Raw genomic sequence first — 14,550 nt, forward strand, 5'->3', positions numbered from 1 at the left:
CTAGACACCCATCCCAGGCCCAGTGTTTCTATGGCATTTGCACAAAAGTGTATTTTGTGTGAGTCTTTGATCTAGAATTTTATGTTTGCTACATCATCCCATGCAAATAAGAAATGAGAATTAGAAACTACTCCATTATTCTGATGCACTATCTGTGTACATTTAGCTTTCTTTTTATTTATCATAATTTGAAAAGAAATATTATTACTTGCCAGTGGATAGAGTCCACAATATTTTATTGCCAGTGTTGTTATTCTCAACATCTGCATGTGTAATTAAAAAGATAAAACACATTGGTTATAGTTCTTCATATATGAGATGGATGGAAGGAAAAGAATTATGTTTGGAGCCCGTGAGATGATGTTTGCTAATGGCTTAGAAAATAAAATAGGATTAGAAATGAAAATAAGCTATAAACTTTATTCTAGTCTTTGGCTTATTAAATTATCACAAGAAAATATATGCCAAATAAGTGATTTTATGGTTTTTGAACTCACAGAAAGTTAAAATTGAATTTACAGACAAGTAAAAGCCTTCACAATGTTCACATACCTAGGCACACATACACTTTCAACAAACACTATATATATTGCCATAGCTTTAGATTTATAGATAAATGAAAAAAGAATTACAGAGGAATAAAAGCATGTTTCCAAGGTCACAGAGAGTATCTGCTGACCTTCTGTCTTTTCATTCCTCACACTACTATTCTGTTTATCCCATTAGACTTATGACAACTGGACAAAGAGTAAGGGGAGAGAATGGGAGGAGGAGGAAGGAAGGAAGAAAGGAGGACAAGGGAAGGGAAAGGAGGGCAGGGAAAGGAAAGGAGAAGAGTGGGATGCTGACATTCTTGAAGGACCCAGTTAAATTCTACCGCCATCTTCCAGTAAAACTGCTTCTAAGATAAAATGAAGCCCAGGGGTTTTTCTGGGCTAGTCCCGAGGTTATGCAGTGATGTGTCAGATACATCTGATCTTTATCTATATCTATCTGTACATATGTAAATAGATGCAGTGAATACAGTTCAGAGGATCAGACTCTGGTAGATACTGAGAGACCATCGGTCATCTCTGCCATGTGTTCTAAGAAATATGCTGGGGACCAACAGAGCTACCATATACAGACAGCTGATTGCTTTTCTTTTTTTCTGGAAAAGGCTTTTGCTGTCACAAGGATGAAGCTCCTTCTCTCCCACATTCCCACAGAACACCCAGGGACATGTTTTGGACATATCTTCATAGATCTCATCTCCTTTTAATTAGCTGAGTCACCATAGACTAGAACCTCACCTAATTGTCATCAAAGAGGCTTCATCCAGCAGCTGGTGGGATCAGATGCAGAGACCCACAGCAAAACATTAGATGGAGCTCAGAGAATTCTGCAGGGCAAAATAAGGGGGGAAAGGGGGATAGTAGGAGCCAGAGGGGTCAAGGACATGAGAATATGGTCCACAGAATAAACTAAGCAGGGATCATAGGGGCTCACAGAGACTGATGTGACAATCATGGAACCTGCATGGGTTTGAGCTAGGTCCTCTGCATATATGTCATGGTTGTATAGCTTGATGTTCTTGTGGGACTCCTAAGAGTGGGGGTGGGGTTGTCTCTGCCTCTTTTGCCTGTTCTTGGGTCCTTTTTTCCTCCTATTGAGTTGCCGTTCCAGCCTTGATATGAGGGTATGCGCCTAGTCTTATTGCAACTTATTATACTGAGTTTGGTTGATATTCTTGGGAGGCCTGCTCCTGAAGGGTAAATGGAGAAGTTTATCTGGAGGACAAGGGGTATGTGTGGGGGGCCGGGGGGAGAGACTGAAAGGGGTGAAAGAAGCGGAACCTGAAGTTGGGATGTAATACATTAAATAATAAAAAATAAAGAGCTTGGATCACTTGTCTGCTCTTCACCATACACCGTGTGTTACAACAACAGAAGTTCCAACAGATAAACATCTGTTAAATGATTTTCTTGAGTCCTATCCACTTTCCCCCAACTTTTTAACTTTCTCTCTAATGTACCTTGCATATTTGTGTGTTCCCATAATTCCCTCTTCTGAGAGCCCTGGCTAGTGTTAGACAAAATGTTGGACTCCTACATGTAGCAGGATTTATAACTTTTTTAGTATCTATTAAAGTCTCCTTAGGGATATCCAATCCTGAGAAAGGCCACTTTGGTTCAAGGCCAACTGTCCTTCAAAGTTCATTTGGCAATATCTATTAAATGCCTTAGTTTCTTGTACCATAGATTAAGGTAACAATATAGGAAAAAGTAACGTAGGTAGAGGGATAACTTGGGGATTCAAAGCACATACTACTTTTTCAGAGAATCCTAGTTTAGTTCCTAGCACATATGTCAGGAAGCTCAGAGCTTTTCTCTAACAACACCTCCTTAGGCTGTGACTCCCTCTTCTGGATTTTTTTTTTTTTTGACACTTGCATTCATGTGCACAAACCTTGCTACATGATCAAACACATAATTTAAAATAAAATTTATCTTTTAAAATTTAAAAAGAAAAAAAAGAAAAAATATAAAGCTACTTCTGTTCCAGAAAAAAATAAAAAAATAAAAATTAGAAAGAGTAGTATAACTTTTAAAAAATATTTCTTCTTGTGAACTTCATCCATGAGTACTACATCATTCTCATTCCTTCTTCCTTGAAACAAGTCCTCCTCTGCCCCCTTCATCTCACACTCATGACTTTCTTTTATTATTATGGAACCCCTACAACTTATTGAGTTCATTTTGCATTGCTTCTATGTGCATGTGTCCAGGACTGACTACCTGGGATTGGACAAGCAATGTAGGTACTTATCCCTAGAAGGAACTGATTCTGTCTTTGAGCAGTCATTGACTTGTAGCTCTTCACCTAGAGCTGAGAGCATCTGGCATTCCACCCCCCCCCCACACACACACACAGTGGCACATTAACTGGTATTGCCATGATCATATTGTTCTCCAGGCAACCATATTGTTAGTATTTCACATGGGACATTATTTAGCATCAGGCATCTTATAAATCTCACGGCTCCCTCACCCTCTCCATGACTTTCCCTTAGACTTAGGTGTGGGCATTGCATTGTAGATGTATTGATTGAAGTTAGCACCTCAAAGTCACTTATTGTCTGAATTTTATATATTCGGATGGGTTGTATATCCTTGTAGTTGTCTATATGTGTTCTAAAAGGGTGGTACTTTGATGATAATTATACTTCTATGAGTATAAGAGGGAAAGTGATAAGCAAATAACACTAAGGAAGTTTCCAAAGAGCCATAAGGAAATGTATTATTTTATAAGATTACTCAATCCTGTGAAGGCTTGATGCCCCAGAGTAGGGGAATGCTAGGTGTGTGGTGGGAGTGGGTGGGGGAGCACCCTTATAGAAGCAGGAGGAAGGGGATGAGATGGGGGTTTGTGGATGGGAAACTGGGAAGGGAGATAACATTTGAAATGTAAACAAATAAAATATTCAATAAAAATATGTGTAATATGTATATGTGTGCATATACACCTAGGGCTCTTAGCCCTAAATGAAGGGCTACAGGTCGATGACTGCTCAAAGATGAAGAATCAATTTCCTCTTGGGATGAGCACCTACATTGCTTGTCTAATCCCAAGTAGTCAGTCCTGAACACATGCACATATGTGTACATGTATAGAAACCCACAAGTGATCAAGGTACAGAGAGAAAAAATGTTTGTGGAAAACTCGTTAGACGAAGGGACAGAAAGACTGTACGGAAAGAGGAAGTCAATTATTGAAGTAAAGCAGTATTTTGTGGACACGGCAGAACTGCAGTACTCATGAACTCAGATCAACTTTGGTTACCTACTCAAAAACTGATACAAGACCAAGCCAATCAACACTCTTGAAGGAGCTCCCACTTCTGGTTGAGTAACTATTGACAGCTGATGGCTCCTATGTGAAAGAGAGTCAATTTACTTTAAGTGTATGGCTACTGATAGTTTAACCATACTTAAATGGATGACTCCACACTCAGGAGTATAAGGGCAGTGCAGATTGCTTGACTGTACTTTACAAAAAGAGATCATGAAATTGGTAGGATGTGCTTAGGTTGGTGGGGGATCTGGAAGGAGTTAAGAGTTAATAGTTGGAAGTTAATAGTTGGGAGTGAATATAATCAAAATAGATTGTATTCATGTATGAAATTCTCAAACAATTAATAACAAAATTATACTGATTAACCTTTGACAAACTTCTATATGAGAGAAACAGTAAAAAAAACCAATAAGTATCATTTAAAAATATTTTTAAGTTATTAAGCAAGCTATGTGGATCCGTGCAAAACCAAGTGTCTCGGTTTTTGTACACACCTTGCTGGCAGCATCCAATTTTAACTCCAATTTCTTGCATAAAAAAGAGTGGGAAGTGAGGACAGAGTGTAGCTATGAACTCCCAGTGAAGATGTAGCAATAAGAACATGAGCCACTCCAAAGAGAAGGCTTTACTTACAAGGGCAGGTAGCTAGTGAGCAGCACCTTCTGAGGGGCACAGTGAACTCTGGCCTGCTTCTCTGCCAGAGTGGCATGAGATGACACAACCTACACTGGGAGAAGGGACACTACATTCTGAGTATGGCTGTCACGACCCAGCTGCTCCTGCCATCTGTTCTGCTGTCGATTCATATTGTTTGCCATTTCCCTTGTGCCTTTTTGGTAGGCTGCTGTTCAGTGTTCATTTTTAAGTGACTTCTCGGAGACCAGGGGATTGATAGTCATAACAGTGTGATTTCAACTCTATTTTACCTGGAGGGTTTCAGTTTCTGAAAAAGAAATCTGAGCAATACATCAAGAGCCCATGTGGACTCCTGAAAGTTCAATACAAGAAGTTAATCAAGGTTTTTGTGATCTTTTGGTTTTGATGTCTGACTTAAGTTACTTGGAGATACTAGAGGGGGTGTGTTTGGCTTAAATATAGATTGAAGGATAGAGATGTAGTATCCTTCATAGAGACTTCAAGTCACAGCTAGCAATTGGCTATTTTCTGTCAAATCAGTTTATGCCACCTTTTGTGCTCCTGTTGGTTTCAGACTAATGATTTATTTAATTGAAGAGATCTGTCTTTCTCTTGACCTTGCCTTTCTCAGGTCAAAAGAGATTTTATAATTAGACACATTTATTCATTCACGTGTTCAAAAGCCCTTCTTCCTACTCCAGGCTAACACTACATTGGCCTGGAGCTACCATGAAAAACAAAGGGCATCCTTCCATAAGTGACTAGACAGTATCTCTTGGTAGTTTTCTTATTTCCTGGAATAAACAAACACCTTTATTCATTGTCTCATCGACAGAGGAAGCACCAAGACTTGCTGGAACAAAATCATAAAGAAGCAGAGGAAAGGACAAGATGAACTTAGAGGAGCCATGGAGTCTTAGGATATAAGGCTCTAACAGAACAGAGAGCATGTGTAACAGGGGACAGTGCCTGGAGAGTTCATACAGAAGGTATCTTGAAACGTTTCCACCACAGAACATTTTCGTTGCCTCATTTCTTCCTGTGAAAAACATTATTTTCTGTGTCTAACCTAACTGTAAGAAAGGCCTCCTGACAAGCAAGGTCCTGTCCTCCTGTGTGCTAACAGCAACACTTACAAAGGACGCCTGCTCATGTTCACTATGCACACTGCCTTCTTTAATCCTTAATTATTACAAAACACCCGAGTGACTAAAGTTTTGTTGCTCTTATTTGATGGGTGAGGGTATTTAAATTCAGAATATTGAGAAAATTAAATTACTTAGAAAAGGAGCGAAGGGGCGTTTTTGTTCCTGGCTAGTCTGACTCGAGACATGTACTAAAGACCAGATTGCCTTAAGTATTCTGGAGAGCAACTTTGAGTATCATGAATAGCATTTACAGAATATTTCTTTTTCTCTATTCACGGTAATCTGTCAGATTATATTTCAGGGTTCCTCCGAGGTGCTGTGTGGGGCACATAACTAACTTAGCCCATGACTTTGTTGTAGGAAACAATGTTAGCATGCCTTGTGCAACTTTTCCAAACCCTACTATGGCACCCTATTTAGTGTTTAAGAGCTAAGAAATAATTCCACCAGAGAGCAACTTGTGGAGGTTACTTACAGGAGCATGAGTGGTTACTTACAGGTGACTCATGGGCAACTGCATCTCTGAAAATCCTACCTCAGTCTGGGCGTTGACAAATATTTCACTGCTGGAGTCTCTGCAGGACCAACAGGCAGCTCTACATGTGGGGAGGCTTCTCTTCCAAGCAATTACTTCTCTAGCTGTGGGGAGGGGCCTTTAAGTATTTTTCACATTTCCCTCCATGAGAGTTGTTAGAGTTTGAGGAAACTATTACACAAAAAGTTGGGCTCTAGATTTTCTTCCACATTGTTAACAATAAAGATGGTGGCAGCTTCTTTAGCCTGTGCTCTGAAAGAATGCAATGGACACAATTATTGATGTCTCTGGAAGGTTAGGCAATACAAGCAAGAAACAAATGGTTTTTATTTTTAATCCATCAAAATCTTAGAAGTTATTGCTACTACACAGGTCAGGATACCTGGCCATGGATTCTAAGCTTGGTCCTTCCAGAAAAGAAGTTTTATGCATATGGATCTCTTTCTCATTTGCTCTTTCCACACACTGGTATCATAGCTGAAATTAGCAACAGGTTTCACTGAGGGTACACTAGGGAGCCTTGCTTGAGACTAGGAATAGGTAATTTGACAACAACCATGTCATGAAGAGAGTTTTCTACAAATGTTGAATTGGTAAGGCATTTTTTCAAATACTGCTGTAAAACTCAATAGTAGTTATGAAAAATGTGTCTTTGGCTGGACTGAGACTGAGATCAGATAATTCTATTTCAGTGTGATCTTTAAATCTCAAAATTACCATCCATAGTAAGGCTGCTGTTAAATGCCAAAAATCTGAGAATGTTCATGAGCAGAGTTCCAAAATTGTTACATCTTGGCTCTCTAAGGCAACCTGTGTAGATACCAAGGCCTGAACTCCATCCCCAGATAGACCAATTCCACTATCTGTTAGGAGTCCAGGGAGACTCTTTTCAAAGAACAGAAGCCATAACCTCCTCTGTTTCTAACTCTCACCCTACGTTCATTCACTGAGGTCTGGGGATGAGTCTGGTTGCACAGGTCTTTGGCTCAAGGCTTTCATAATAAGAATTTCTTGAGCGATACCGAGGAGGCAAGGCTGGGGGTGCTGGGCAGAGAAGAGAGGGCAAAAAGGACAGCAAACTCCAGTCTGTGTAGTGAAGCCTACTGAGTAGATTGGGCTTCAGGCAGAGCTTTTTATCTTCACACTGTCAGAAACATATGAGCACAGCCCATGCATTTTAAGCAGTGCTTTACATCAAACAACAAGTAATTTAATGCTTTGAAGGAAGAGGAAGCTATTTAATTTACTCATATTTTCCCCTCATTTTACACTAAGACAAAGACAAAACAGACTAGAAGTTTGTAAGACTATCCAAACTTCAGAATTCTGCCAGCTGTACCAGTACAGGTATGTTTATTCCATGGGCAATGCCCACACTCCACTCCAAGGTGACATTGCATCAGGAACAGGTCTCCTACATACCCCTGTTTTGTTCACTGTGCAAATATTGCTCTTATCACTGAGGTCCTTATTTAGAGGACCCTGTAAGAGTATATAGCCCAGAGCACCACTATCCTTGAAGTTCTCTCTCTCTCTCTCTCTCTCTCTCTCTCTCTCTCTCTCTCTCTCTCTCTCTCTCTCTCTCTCTTTTCTCTTTCACACTCACAGATATATCAGGTGGTCAGTAGAATGCTGTTTAAACACTCAGATTCAGATCATTCTGTTGTCCTTTTCTTTAGGAATTCACACCCTAATAAAAAAAATAACCAGAATCTTATCACTACATGTGCCCATCTATGAGTTTAAAATGACAGTAGCGGTGTGGGTGAGGGTCAAATCTCATCCCATGTCTTTATGCAGACACTAGCTTAGTTTAGGGATTGTCTCACAATTACAGTCAAATTGCTCCCATTCTATGTCACATTGTTAGGGGTATAGAACCACCCTCATTTCTGTAATTTTTACAAAACTGAATGACCTAAAATAAGAAACATAAAAATTCTCACCAACTACAAAAGTGTGAGTGGAAGTTTCAAAAATAGGCAAGGCCTTAAAGGTCAGGTGTAGCTTACCATTCAACCTTCACACTCCTTTGTTGGTGGATTTTCCTGCCTTCTTTTCTTCCTTTATGAGTGTACAGTGAAGGCTCTGAGATGTATAAAGTCCCTCTTGAGGAACTGGGATAGTTGAACTGCTTCAGGAACAAGGTACCATGCAGACTTCCAATGTGCTATTTCTTACTGACTATAAATTTGGAAGGATCCAATTCACCTAGTAGATAATTCTTTGCATGTATCTATGAGAGAGTTCCTTTAAAAATATAGTATTTTAATTAAATTTTGGGAGTTTCATACAGTATATTGTGATCACACTCATCCATCATTCCTCTCCATAACTTCCCCAAATTGTTGAGCAACTCCTAAGCATTCTGGCCCTTTGGCTTCCATCTCCCAAGACGTGTACCAACATACCTAGTGCACGGAGTGTTGGGTATCAAAGCCAGGCTATTGTTCATGCTACATGAGCACTATGCCCATGTAAAACTAAGTCTCAGATGAGTGGGAAATTCTCAGCCCAGCGTTATGTGAGGTGGGTTGACTCCTCCTAACTTGGGGCAGTATCGCCCTATGGACTTGGATTTTGGACAGGATAAAAGGAAAAGTAAGCTGAACATGAGTGTTAATCTTTCTCTGCTTCCTGATTGCAGATGCAATATGACCAGGTGCCCCAGGCTCCTGCTATCATGACTACCTGCTATGATGAACTATTAAAGAGATTTATTTTGCTTTTATCTATGTGTCTGTGTATGACAACTTGTGTGTGAGTGCTCACAGAGGCATGAAGAAGGTGTCAGATTCCATGGAGTTGGAGTAGTCACCTAATGTGGTTGTTTGCTGGGAACAAAACTCAGGCCCTCTATAAGAGTAGCAAGTAATTTTAATTTATGAACTATCTCTCCAGCCTCAATCCTTCCTTGTCTTAAAAAAAATAATATATATATTTTTTAAAAATCTCATACACAAGTATTGTATTTACATCATTTCCACCACTGTCTTCTGTCACCAACTCCTATATTACTTCGAGTCTCTCTCAAATCCGTAACATCGTCTGCTTTAATTATATATGTATATCGACACACACACACACACACACACACACACACACACACACATGTACATGGGCCTGAGTTTTATTCCCAGCAAACAACCACATTAGGTGACTACTCCAACTCCATGGAATCTGACACCTTCTTCATGCCTCTGTGAGGACTCACACACAAGTTGTCATACACAGACATATGTACATGTGTGTGTATGTATGTGTGTGTATGTGTGTGTGTGTGTGTGTGTGTGTATGTGTATGTGTATGTCACCTACTGAATCCATTTAGTGTTACTCATATATACATGTTTTTAGGGCTGACTTCTAGGGATTGGATAACCTAGAAAGGGGCCATCCCTGGAGGAAACTGAGTCTACCAATCTTATCAATAATTGGTGGCCTGTAGCTCTTCATATGGAGGTGGCTTGTGAAATTTCCACTATCCATGTTGAAGTTTAACCAACAGCTGTCTAATCAGACCAAGGACCTCCCAATAGGAGGGAATTCGTGTCTGGTACTGTAAATCTAGCCAACTACCTGTGGCTGGAGACTTATAGGTCCTAGAGGAGAACCTACGACTGCCATTTTTCTAAACCAATATAATTTCTAACTGTATCCTAAATATTTATCGTTGTATGTACAGGTAAGAGTAGCTCCTCTCATGAAATAACTGTCATTTTGCAGCATATGGAGACGATTATAGAGATCCACAAAAGGTCAAGATGCAGATAAATCATTGTGAGGTACCCAACCCCCAAATGATGCATCTATAATACAACTCCTATACCTGAATCTCAGGAACATCATGGAAGAGGCCCAAAGACTATAATAAGAGGCAGAGGACCAAGAATGCTGTAACTAGATAGTGTCTTCAAGACATGATAGGAGCTCTAGCCATGAAATCTCAACATTTGCCTAGATAAGACCCACACGATGGCAAACTCTTCCTGTATTATACTGTTTTGTTAGGTATGTGTTGCTGCAATGAGAACTCTAACAATGAACACAGTTGAGAGAGGCCAGAGGAGAGAGCACATACATTAGTTCAAGGGACTTTGGGGGCATTTGTTGGTTTTCATCTTCTTCCTTCTACACTAGAGTTATACTACTCTCCACCTCTCTCTCATCTACACAACTTTTGGCTGTAGGTGCTCAACCTGCTGTATTTATAATTGGTTACTTGTCACATAATTCTTCAGTAGTGTCTTACTCTGCAGACCACATCCATCTCTTCAGAAATTTCATTCATGCTGTTCCCTCTGCCTGAAATGATTACCTTCCTTTTTTCTCCTAGAACTCCCAGCCATTCTTTGAAGCTCAGCTCAGGTATTACTCCTGACTTGAAGCCTTCTGAGAGACTGTCAGATTTGGGGAGCTACTCTTCTTGTTTCTATGCATATTCCTCATATAAATCTTCCTTGGGCTGGGACATATTATATTAAAACTGTTCCTATTAATGCTGGGTGGCAGAGGTACATGCCCTTAAACCATATACCTCTGCCACCCAGCATTAATAGGAACAGTTAATAGTAGTTATTATTAACATTAATAGGAACTTAAGGGCTTTGGAGGCAGAGGCAGGGGGATCTCTGAGTATGAGGATAGTCTGGCTACATAGAGGAACCCTGACTTGAAAAACCAAACATATATACATCATATACATATACATATACATATACATGTGTGTGTTTATGTATAACTGTTCCTATTATATACTTGTTTCTTCTATTTCAGTTGTTCATTTTGGTGACTTGAGTCCCCTGGTATAATGCTTTAGACAGATAAAGTGATAGTTCACTATTTGTTGAAGTAATTGAGCTACATAATTATAAGGAAATATTTTCTTGGGAAATTGGAAGGAGATCCTTAAACTGTCTGTAAATACAGTTCTTTTTTCATATTTTTTCCTCAGAAATTTAGAAGTAGATCTATCTGATCCCAGCTGTACCACTCTTGGGAATATGCCCCACTATACCACAGGGACACATGCTCCACTATGTTCATAGCAGCCTTATCAGTGGTAGCCAGAAGATGGAAACAACCCAGATGCCCCACAACAGAAGAATGGATACAGAAAATATGGTTCATTTACACAATGGAATACTATTCAGCTATTAAGAACAAGGACATGATGAGTTTCGCAGGCAAATGGATGGAACTAGAAAATATCATCCTGAGTTAGGTAACTCAGACCCTAAAGGACATGCATGGTATGTTCTCACTAGTAAGTGGATATTAGCCAAAAAAGTACAGAATGCCTAGGATATAATCCATAGAACTCAAGGTTGACAAACAGAAGGGCCCAAGTCAGGATGCTTCAATCCCACTTAGGAGGGAGAAGAAAGAATCTGAATGGGGGAGGGGAGAGGGGAACGGGGTTCTACTCAGCCAGGAGGGAATAAAGGATCTGAAAGAAAGGGTTTGAAATGCAAAGAGAAAACACAAAGCCAAGTTGCGTCCCAATCAAGGGTCCACTTTACTGAGAATAAACCAGGAGGGTTTTATAGTCACAGTGAAAGACTGAATTTAGAAATTTGGGAGAAAGCATGCTAATGAAAAGGGAAATGTATTAGTAGAAATGTATGTATACAGTATAACCTTTACTTAAAGGACATAGAAGGTCTCTGCAACGAGCCAAGAATGTAGACTAGCAAGTTTCAGAAACCTGTTGGCCACAAAGGCTCCCCCTAGTTAGGTCCAAGAACAAAAGGCAGGATATGAGCCATCTGGGTAGTTCTAGGAAATGGTCAGCCATAAAGTGAATAACATTGACCAGACCACATTCTTGTGAATAATGAGTGTGTAGGACGTTTTACTTATGACCCTGACTCAAATAGGGGCTGGGTCTCTTTAGAATTTTCCATTGTTCTCTTGTTATGTTTCCTTGGTGACCCCTTCACCCCCATAGTTTGTGGTTTTTCCCTTTAAATACCTCTCACTTCTTGTGCTCATGGTTGAACCCCTCTGGCCTGCCAGGCTATGAGTTCAACCCCAATAAACCTCATGTGATTGTAGCAAGTTCGATCTCTCGTGAGTTATTGGGTGGTCGTGACATCCCGAGACTTGGGTAAGGATCTCCCCAGTTCTGGGGGGTCTTTCAATAGGAGAAACTGAAAACAAGTCTCTAGATTACACTACAAAGAAAGTTCAGGTGCCAAACTCCCCAGGTTCAAAAGATCTTCAGGTGGCTGGTTGGCTGGCATACTCAGGCGGTGGGCGTGGTCAGGCGGCTTCTTCAAAAACAAACAGTCAATAGAGAGCATCTGTCTTAGCTCCCAGGTGTTAGCCCCCAAGCAGAGGCTGCTAGAAGTCACTGAAGTGAAGAGAGGATGTAACAGGGAAAGGGGAACATTATCACATATGGGGGTTGGGGAAGGGAGACAGGAGAGAAGCACTGAGGGCCAGCACAATGAATGGAAATATGCAACCTCGGGGGTGTGGGTTGGGGGACTCTCTAGAAAGTCCCAGAGATCTGGGAGGTGAGAGACTCTCAGGATTCAAAAGGAGGGGCCTTAGATAAAATGCTCAACAGTAGGGAGAGGGAACTTGTAGAATCCACCTTCAGTAGAAAGACAGGGCATCAAGTAGAGGGATGGGTTGCCATCCCACAGTCAAAAACTCTGACTCAGAATTGTTCCTGTCTAAAGAACTGCAGGGACAAAAATGAAAAAGAGACTGAGGGAAAGGCAGTCCAGTGACCAGCCCAACCTGGCATCCATCTAAAGGGGAGGCTCCAAGGCCTGACACTGTTATTAGTGTGCTTACAGACAGGAGCCCAGCATGACTGTCCTCTGAGAGATCCTGAAGTTGGGGACTCCTGTGGTTTAATTAGAGAAAGACTGGAAGAAACTGAGGAGGAGGGTGACCCTATAGGAAGAACAGCAGTCTCAACTAACTGGAACCCCTGAGATCTCCCAGACACTGAGCCACCAACCAGGCAGCATACAGGAACTGATCTGAGGTCCCTGACACATAAACAGCTGAGGTTTGCTTTGTCTGGCCTTGGTGGGAGAAAATATACCTAACCCTTTAGAGACTTGAGGCTCCAGGGAGTAGGGAGGCCTGGCAGTTGAGGGGAGCATCCTTTTGGAGACAGTGGGGAGGAGGAGTAGGATGAGGAAATGTGGGAGGGGGGACCAGGAGGGGAGTAACAACTGGATTGTAAAAAATAAAAGTAATAAAAAATACAGTTCAAGTTCCCCCAAAATAATTTTTCCTTTTCCTAATAAAAATGATCATACTAATTAAAAATCATACAGAAGAAAGTGCAAAACATGAGAAAACAGAGTACAGTTAATGAGCCAGGAAAACAAAGGCCTAGGCTGATATTAAGCAAACCCTCCTCTCCTGACTTTCTGCCCCTGTTCAGCTAAATGGAAGCTATTTTGTAAAACTTTGAGGTGATGTATAACACTAGGCATGATTTAATTTTTTAGATTAATATATTTTATTTTATATGTGCAAGTGTTTTGCTTGCCTGCATGAATGTACACCAAGTCCATATCTGGCGCTTAAGGAAGCCAGAAGGGGGCTTTGAATTCCTCTGACCTGAAGCTAGAGATGGTTGTGGGCCACCATGGGGAATTGATCACAGATCTTCTATAAGAGCAACAAAGGCTGTAAACAACTGAGCCATCTCTCCAGCCCAGTTTTCATACTTTTATTCTATTGTTTTTCCAAAAGGAAAAGAAAGATAAAACAGAAGGAATTATGGAATTTTGTATAAATATTTCTTCTCTACAAATATACTTATCTCTAAAAATTCCTTCCACACTGCAGACAGGAGCATGAGGACAGCAAACTTTCAGAAACAGAATGCTTTTTAAGAAAAATTATTGATTTCAGTTTTATATAATAAATCTACCTTTAAGATTGAATAGGAAACCAGCTCTCTCATTTCTTTTTCTTCTACTTCTAGGGTACTGTCATTCATATATTAATTTTATCAAACATCATGATATTTGTATATTTTTTCTAATGAAGCAACCTTACCAAGTTTTCCATTATCAAATATTTTGTATTGTTTTTTTTGTTGTTGTTGTTATCATGTGGTCTTTCCATCTTTGAAGGTTTTTCTGTCTCAAAGAAAATACATTTTGTATTTTTGGTTCTGAGCCTGGCCTTTAATAGCTGATCCATATGCAACCTCAGGGATGGGGTTGAGATGGAAGGAGCCTCTAGAATGTACCAGAGACCTGGGATGTAAAAGTCTCTCAGGACTCAAAGGGAGGGACCTTAGATGAAATGCCCAACTGTGGGGAGAGAGAACTCAAAGAGTTCACCTCCAGTAGAAAGACAGGGCATCAAGTGGAGGGATGGGGTTGCCATCCCACAATCAAAAACTCTGACCCAGAAT

Source organism: Mastomys coucha, unplaced genomic scaffold (genome assembly GCF_008632895.1).
Source record: "Mastomys coucha isolate ucsf_1 unplaced genomic scaffold, UCSF_Mcou_1 pScaffold20, whole genome shotgun sequence".
In the NCBI taxonomy this organism is placed as follows: Eukaryota; Metazoa; Chordata; class Mammalia; order Rodentia; family Muridae; genus Mastomys; species Mastomys coucha.